Here is an 8,950-nt window from a genome sequence, read left to right as displayed (position 1 = left end):
AGAGAGAGAGAGAGAGAGAGAGAGAGAGAGAGAGAGAGAGAGAGAGATCTTCAGCCACTCCTGTTATTATAATTTTGGGGGATCCATTTGAAGTCACTAGATGATACCAGGAAAATTGAGTCTCCCCCCTTGGAGTTTCTAGTCTCATTAGTAAAGTAATTTAAAAGTAATTTAAGAATGGACTCAAATATAAGCTTGAGTACAGCTTCTGTTTACTACACCCTGGATGGCTTGGATTTTTTATGGGACCTCAACCTCATAGAGCTCCATTTGCTGCTGACTGTCCTGTACTGTGTTTAAAAGCATGTGCCACCATGCCAGCCTAATGACAGTTTTACTGGAGCTCAAAGGAAAAGCGGTCATGATACAAGTTGTAAATCTCAACAGGTTTCTGGAAGAGGATGATGGAGGAAAGAAGAAAAAAAATCTGGTTGAATTACAGGCATGTAGGTCCACCATACAGTGGCAGGCAGCCACATAGTAGGGAGGGTGGTTTTAGACAAAGAGCAAGAAAGCACAATGTATCAGAAAGAACATACTCAGCTCCTGCTCAGTATCTGAAAGAGGCAGAAAAAAAGAAAAGGAAATGTCTTACCTTTTTGGACTCAGAAAGCTGTGCAGATCCAGCTGAACTTCATTGCTGCTAAGCTTGTATAGAGTCTTCTGGGCACAGAAATTTGAGGAACAAAAATTATCTTATGAAAAGAATAATTATTCCGACTGTCTCTATAGCTTGGCTTAAGATAAACCTAACCTTGTCACCAGGAAAGACAATGCAGAGATTACTCCATCTTGTATCATTGCTGAGGTCATTCCAGGTTAAACTAGAATCTGATCTCTTTGATGGAGAATCCCATCGAAATCTACCCAACTCTATTCTAGGAACTACCTCCAATTAACCACTTATTTTAACTTCTATTAAAATTGCTTACTTCAGACTGCTTATTTTTGTGAGATCCCCTTGCAGCTGCCAGACAAGATGCCAGGATATGGCTCCTGCTTTTAAAAATCCTATGTTCTGGACACCCAAGGCTACACCCAGGTCTCTGAACATGTGGGTGCAGTTGCAGCCACCTGGAATAAAGACTTTCAATTGGCTGTAGGTGTGTGAGTGATCATCTCTGCCAGGTTATTGGCTTGATCCAACTGTATTGTTAGATGTCCATGCAGAGCACAGATTCCATTCTCTTGGGCAAAAAGCATTTTCCCTTAATAGGTCTTAGTGTTACTCTAATAGTACATTATGTACTCAAAAATTGTACGTTGAGTACTGAAATTCCATGAAGGCAAGGCTGACATTCCATAAGTTAGCACCTCAAGGTTACTAAATTTGACATAATCTCAGAAGATTCTAGTTCACATTGATTACCCAGAGTCATGGTCTTGAACCCTTTTGCCATGTTTTCTGTGTCAGACATTATTTCTCTGATTATAGTGTGGAAGGAGTTGAAGGTGATACTGAACTTGGACTAACAGTCTTTACCCCAGGAAGCCACATAAATGGAGGGTTTTCTAATGTGTCCATGACACAAATGAAGATATTCTAAAGAGCCACATGTCTCTCAATCTAACTACCAGACTATTGAAACAATAAAACCAAAAGAAATGGGAATTTCCCCAGAAATCTCAAGCTAGGAGAGGTCAAGGCCACGGTTTAAGTAGAAAGATATTTCTCACAGTTTTAACAACTCAGAACATTTTACAGGATGAAACTAAAGCCCAGATAATGATAGATCAATGGTGGGTGGAACACATCTTGATGAGACTCTTTAAATGTGCCCATCCTTGGACCTCTATTTAAAGAGGATAGGTACAATCTGCCTGCTCTTATAAATATAATTTTATTAGGACATAGCCTTTCAAATTTATAATAAATTGTTCATTGCTGCTTTTGTGCTATAACAGGGATTGAATGGTTGTAATGGAGACCATTTGACCTGTAAAAACTTGAGATATTTACTGTCTGGCTCTTTACATAGGAAAGTTTGCCCATGTATGATTTTCAGAAGAAAAGATCTTACGTGATGAGGTACATGTCGTTTGTTGATGATGCCTGATTTGGATTCCTTTCACTTGTCTTTGCATATTCCAGCTGCTAGAATGGCTGACAACTAACGCGCTTTTTCTATAGCTTCCTAGTTTTGGAATCTTTATGCCCCACCATCCCTACTGTAGACCTTGAACAATCACTGATCAGTCTGTGCTTCACAGCTTTTGCATAGGATCAGGCTGAATCTGGTCCCCTGCTTGGATTACAGATCATATACTTCAGCTAGCATCTACTCCTCCACCTAGTCTTTCTTGAATTCAATAGGAAGTGCTCTGCCAAAACTTATTTTTACAAACATCATTCCTGGCAGAAGACAAGGTTCTTGTCAGATGTGGCCTAGTCTTTGAGGTACACCTCATGGAAGATGTTCATGACAGCTTTAAAATCTGGCTGGATGAGCTGCACCAGTGACGTCACCCCATATAACTGCTCTAATGAACTTTCTTTTGCTCTTTCATTTCTCTGTGCTCTGTTTGACCCGGTATAGTTCAAAATTAAATATGAAAAGAGATTGTTTTTCTAGCATTGGAATCAGAACAAGAATAAAGAGAACAGGTTATATGGGTAGAGATACATCAGTACTACCTATAAGAAGACATGGAATTTTGACTGAGGTCATTGATCAGTCAGGATGTTTGTTAGGCCTTCAGGATCTATCTTTCCTATTGACCTTTGACCTCTTGCATCCATACTTAGAACATCAAGTCTCTGAAGTTAATCATCAGATACTCAGGTAGTAAAAATGTTTGACTTAGCTATTTCTGGAAGAACACATTCCTGACTAAATAAATGCAGAAGTAAAACTAAGCTCATCATCTCTTTAATTATTGCTTGCTGTTGTTCACTTTCGTATTCACTGAGGCGGGCAGCTGCTTAACACTCGCAAGTAAGTGAGTGTTCCCACGCTGCTGAGCAGGATATGAAAACCTGTGAATAGCTTATGTTTGAAGCTTCTGGAAGAGATCAAACCAGCTCCCTCAGGAATGCATTGTTCCAGAAAAATTGTCATAATGATTTTTAGTTTCCCTTTCTCTGACTCAATTTCAATAATAGAAATCCTGCCCTTTGTACATTTGTTTCATCTTACTAATTCAGTAGCCAGAGGACTTTTAGTGGGAAAGACCACAGCATTTTATTTTCTTGCTATATTTGGGGAGGCCATTGCCAGGGACCTACTATATATAAAACACTAATTGATGTGCTCTTAATCATTTCTTATTATAAAACGAGAGAGGGGGTTGTGTTCAAGGTTTTCTTGCTTTGGCTTTGTTTTTTATTATATATTTTTAAAAATGTATTCATTTATTTTATTTTATGAGTATGTGTGTGTGCCTCAGTGTATGTCTGTGCACCACATGAGTTCAGATACATGGAGGCTAGAATAGGTTATTGGATTCCCCTAGAACTGGAGTTACAGATATGTGTGGGCCACTATGTTGGTTCTGGGAACTGAACTTGGGTCCTCTGGAAGAACATCCAGTGCTTTTAAACTCTGATCCACTTCTCTAACCCCACATAGTTTTTTTTTTCCTGCTTTTCTCTTCCTTGTATTTTTCTTCTCTCTCCCACTCTTCTATCTCCCAGGAGCTCCTTTGGGCCTTAACTGACATTAGATAACTAAAAGTCAACTTATCAAGGCTTATAAAGATAGCTATTCTATGAGCTTCTAAAATGAGGCTGTACACAAATGATCACAAAAAGAGGCATGAGAGGTTTCCTAGTTTGGGTTACTACTGCTATCATGGAACACTCTGAACAAAAGAAAGGTGGGAAGGAAAGGGTTTATTTGACTTATACTTCCTTATTACTGTTCATAACCATAGGAAGTCAGGACAGGAACTTAAACAGGCAGGAACCTGGAGGCAGGAGCTGACTCAGAGGCCATGGAGGGGTGCTGTTTGCTGGCTTGCTCATCATAGCTTGTTCAGCCTCCATTCTGATAGAACCCAGGACCACCAGCCTAGGGAGGTTACCACCCACTATGGCTTAGCCCTCCCCCATTGATCATTAACTGAGAAAATGTTCTTTATGGAGGAATTTTCTCAATTGCAGTTCTCTCCTTTCAGATGATTCTAGCTTGTGTCAAGTTGACATAAAACTAGCCAGAGCCACTTCAATTCTGGACCTTCAACTGCTATGGAAGCTGCACCTTCAGCAACGGCCTCTACTAGCCTCTCACAGTGCCCAGCCTCAGTTGTTCTCCACGACCCATCCATGTATTGAAAACCAGTAAGTACTAGCTGGGTGACTCTATACTACCAACTTCACCTGCTAGATTGAAGTACAACAATCTTGGGCGCCTCTGGAACACAACTTCTGTGTACTGATCCTGAAGAAACACATTCCAGAAGACTTCACCTCAAAGATGCGAGTCTCTTAATCTCAGCTGATTCCCTATCCCCAGCTGAGCAGCATCCAGCAAAGCAAAGGTTTTACTTTAGTGCTTCTGGTCTCTTATTAACCACAGTCAATTTTTCAGCTCCAGCTGACCAGACACTGCAGATTTTTCACACAAATGTCTCAGTATAGTCTTAGCTTTCCTCTGAAACTTCACAAGTCAAGACTACATGTCTGAACTGCTCTCAACATTCTAATCTTTAAGGCTTTGACAGAGTAACCCACTGAGCTCTCAAGCCTCTTCTAGCCCAAAGTTCCAAAATCCTTCTATAGCCCTCCTCACAAAATAGTCAGGTCTGTCACAGCAATAACCTATTATCCTTGTACTAACAGGAATGGGTTTTAAATTTAGCCCTGTGGTAGCAGGGGCCAGGCAACAGCACTGAATTGCCAAAGGCGAGATGACCATAGCTATTGTAATGGGAAGCACAGACAAAACAATGTTCATAATGGCCTAACCCATAATGGTCAGCACAGGCAGCATGAATTTTATAGTGGCATGACTCATATGGACCTTTGGTGTTTTCAGGCATGAAACTGATAAAAAGCCTACTGAAATTCGTTTGATCTGTGTAAGTGAGAAAACTTTTCAAACAAATGAAAGAAAGGCAATCTTGGCCTATGAATCAATTTCCAGACATGAGCCAGTTTGCAGGCCTACAAACCCTTGAATGAAGGGAAGGCCAGGTTCCCTTAAGAAAGGAGCTTTGATAAAAGAAGGATCAAATATGTAAAAGTTTTACTCTTATTCTGTCTCCAGTCCTTACCTAGAGGAACCTGTGACCTTTTACAAGGGTAACTATATACTGGGGGAAAGTCAACCATCAAACTTCCCACGGTCCGTTGGATGCTGGTTCTAAGTTAATGCTGATTCTGGGGGATTCTAAGAAACATTGTGGCCCTGGATTTAAAGTAGAGGCTTATGAAGGTCAGCTGATTAATAAAGTTTTGACTGAATTCTGAATCATAGTAGGTTCAGTGTGTTCCAAAACTCATCCTATGATTATTTCCCTAGTCCTAGAATGTATAAGTGGGATATATGAATGGCTATCATATTTAAGTTTGAGATACTAAAACAATATCCCTCAAGAGATACTGTCATCTATTCTAAATTTATAATGTATTTGGGGTGTATGATGGATAGTTATATCTTTTTAGGCATAATTATGGCCTGGTTAAATATATAACACATTTGCAATTGTATGTGTGATAGTCATATCATTGTTATGACCTGGTTATTATTTTCATTTGGAAATTAATCATGGCAAAAAGAGGTAGAATTTTCTGTCAAGTTGACAAAGTGAGGACTTGTGATGGCTATAATTGGTTGTCAACTTGACTATATCTGGAATTAACTAAAACCCTAAAATAAAGAGCACACCTATGAGGAATTTTTGCTTAACTTGAAGTGGAAAGATTTTATTCTAATTTTGATCTTTGAGGTAGAAAGACACATATTTAATTCAGATCTTGAAGTTGGAAGACACACCTTCTTTAATCCAGATATTTGAGGTGAAAAAAACCACCTTTAATCTGGGTCATGCCTTCTGCTGGAAGCCTATATAAGGACATAGAAGAAGGAAGCTTTTGCTTTCTTCCTGCTTGTTCTTGCCTTGCTGGCAAGTTTATTTCTTCAATGACATCAGAGCCTACTTCTTTGGGATTCCAGTGTATAATGAAGACCAGATGAAACATCCTCAATTCCTGAACCTGCTGCTCATAGACAGCCATTGTTGGAGTATCTGAACCATAGCTTGTGAGTCATTCTAATAAATCACACACACACAAACACACACACACACACACACAAACACACATACATGTACATAGTGTATATGTGATATTCATACAGATATGCACACATATAAATAGATTCATTATACATAAGATATCTTTTATTCTTTTGTGGTTCCTCCTCTTGTCTCATAAAAAATAACTTGAACAATTCTGTTAGGAGATAGAACAAAATTACAAGATGTGTAAGATTCAAAATCTCAGTTGATGGAGGTCAGCATGTAGAATAATGCAAATCGATCCATTGTTATCTCCTTGTACAAAGCTCAAGTCCAAGTGGATAAAGGACCTTCACATAAAACCAGATACACTGAAACTAATAGTAGAGAAGGTGGGGAAGACCCTCGAATACCTAGGCACAGAGGAAAAGTTCCTGAGCAGAACACCAATGGCTTATGTTCTAAGATCAAGAATTGACAAATGGGACCTCATAAAATTTCAAAGCTTCTGGAAGGCAAAGGACACTGTCATTAGGACAAAATGGCAACCAACAGGTTGGGAAAAGATCTTTACCAATCCTACATCTGATAGAGGGCTAATATCCAATATATACAAAGAACTCAAGAAAATAGACTGCAGACAACCAAATAACCCTATTAAAAATGGGGTACAGAGCTAAACAAAGAATTCTCAACTGAGGAAACTCGAAAGTCAGAGAAGAACCTAACAAAATGTTCAACATCCTTAGTCATTAGGGACATGCAAACCAAAACAACCCTGAGATTCCACCTCCCACCAGTCAGAATGGCTAAGATCAAAAACACAGCTGATAGCAGATGCTGGTGAGGATCAGGAGAAAGAGGAATACTCCTCCACTGTTGGTGAGATTGCAAGCTGGTACAACCACTCTGGAAATCAGTCTGGAGGTGCCTCATAAAATTGGGCATACTTGAGGACCCAGCTATACCACTCCTAGGCATATACCCAGAAGATGTTCCAACATATAACAAGGACATATGCTCTACTATGTTCATAGCAGCCTTTATTTATAATAGCCAGAAGCTGGAAAGAACCCAGATGTCCTTCAACAGAGGAATGGATACAGAAAATGAACATTTACACAATGGAGTATTACTTAGCTATTAAAAATGAATTCGAGAAATTCTTAGGCAAATGAATGGAACTGGAAAATATCATCCTGAGTGAGGTGACCCAACCACAAAAGAACACACATGGTATGCACTCACTGATAGTTGAATATTAGCCCAAAAGCTCACAATAGCCAAGATACAACTCACATACCACATGAAGCTCATGAAGGAAGACCAAAGTGTGGGTGCTTCAGTCCTTCTTAGAAGGAGTAACAGAATACTCATGGGAGCAAATATGAAGACAAAGTGTGGGACAGAAACTGAAGGAGGGACAGTTCATAGATTGCTCAACCTGGGTATCCATCCCTTGTGCAGTCACCAAAAGGTAGACGCTGATGTGGATGCCTGGAAGTGCAGCTGACAGGAGCCTGATATAGTTGTCTCCTTAGTGGCCTGCCAGAGCCTGAAATATACAGAGGCAGATGCTCATAGCTAACCATTGAACTGATAAAGGGGTTCCCAATGGAGGAGTGAGAGAGAAGACTGAAGGAGCTGAAAGGGTTTGTAGCCCCATGAGGAGAATAACAATACCAACCAACTAGAGCTCCCAGGGTCTAAACTACCAGCCTCGGAGCACATAGGGAGGGACCCATGGCTCCAGATGTATATGTAGGGGAGGATGACAGTGTCAGGCATAGGAGGGTGAGTAAGTCCTTGGTCTAGTGAAGGTTAGATGCCCCAGTGTGGGGGAAATCATGGGTGGAGAGGTGGAATTGGAAGGTATATTTTGTTACAACAGCAATATAATAGCCAAGTACAATCAGTAATACAATAGCCAAGTAAAGTTAGTATTACTTGTTGAATTAAAGTGAATTAAATTGATATTGTGAATTTATTGTTAGTCAGTAAACCTTAACATTCTGAGAAGGCACTAATAGGTCTGCCTATATTTCAGACATAGTTTACTCACACTACCTTAAGGCTACGAGTAGATTTTCAGTTTGCCCAAAGAATCCCAAATGGAAGTAAGAATCAAAATGAAATGACCTATTAAACAATAGGTTTGTTAACACTTTTGAAGAATCAAAGCCTCAAATTTATGCCTCAAAGAAACACAGCAGAACAGATCAGGGGGAAGAATTGCCTCTTGTCCAAAGCAGTCCACATGGAAGGAGGAAGCAAGGGTTGTTCAGAATATTCTGTCCTCTGAAACTTCAAAAGCATCTGAGGCCTGTCTCGATCTCATTCAAATCAAATTGTTTAAAAATACTTAAAAGGACTAAGATGTCAAAGGCTTTATTCTATGGATAGTGTTTGAATTAGGGAGCATCTTAAAATTAGATAATTCCTTGAGCCAGAGTAGAGTTGGAATTGGTATAGACCAAGAAGTAAAAAGGGCCATAAAACTTTGGTTTTGTTCAATTCTTTAGCTTAGCTAGGAAACTTGTAAATCAGATAGGTTGTCTTCTGCATTAGGGCTCTCAGGAGTAACAAAACTGATTCAATCTGTCTCTTTGTCTCTCATATACATATATATACATACATATACATAAATATATATGCATATATATGAGAGACATATATGTGTATGTATATATCTCCATACATATATATATATGTATATATATCTCCATACATATATATATGTATATATATATATATATATATATATATATAT

The sequence above is a fragment of the Grammomys surdaster genome, unplaced genomic scaffold, assembly GCF_004785775.1.
Source record: "Grammomys surdaster isolate TR1022 unplaced genomic scaffold, NIH_TR_1.0 265, whole genome shotgun sequence".
NCBI classification, from domain to species: domain Eukaryota; kingdom Metazoa; phylum Chordata; class Mammalia; order Rodentia; family Muridae; genus Grammomys; species Grammomys surdaster.
This window is presented reverse-complemented; position numbering follows the sequence as displayed.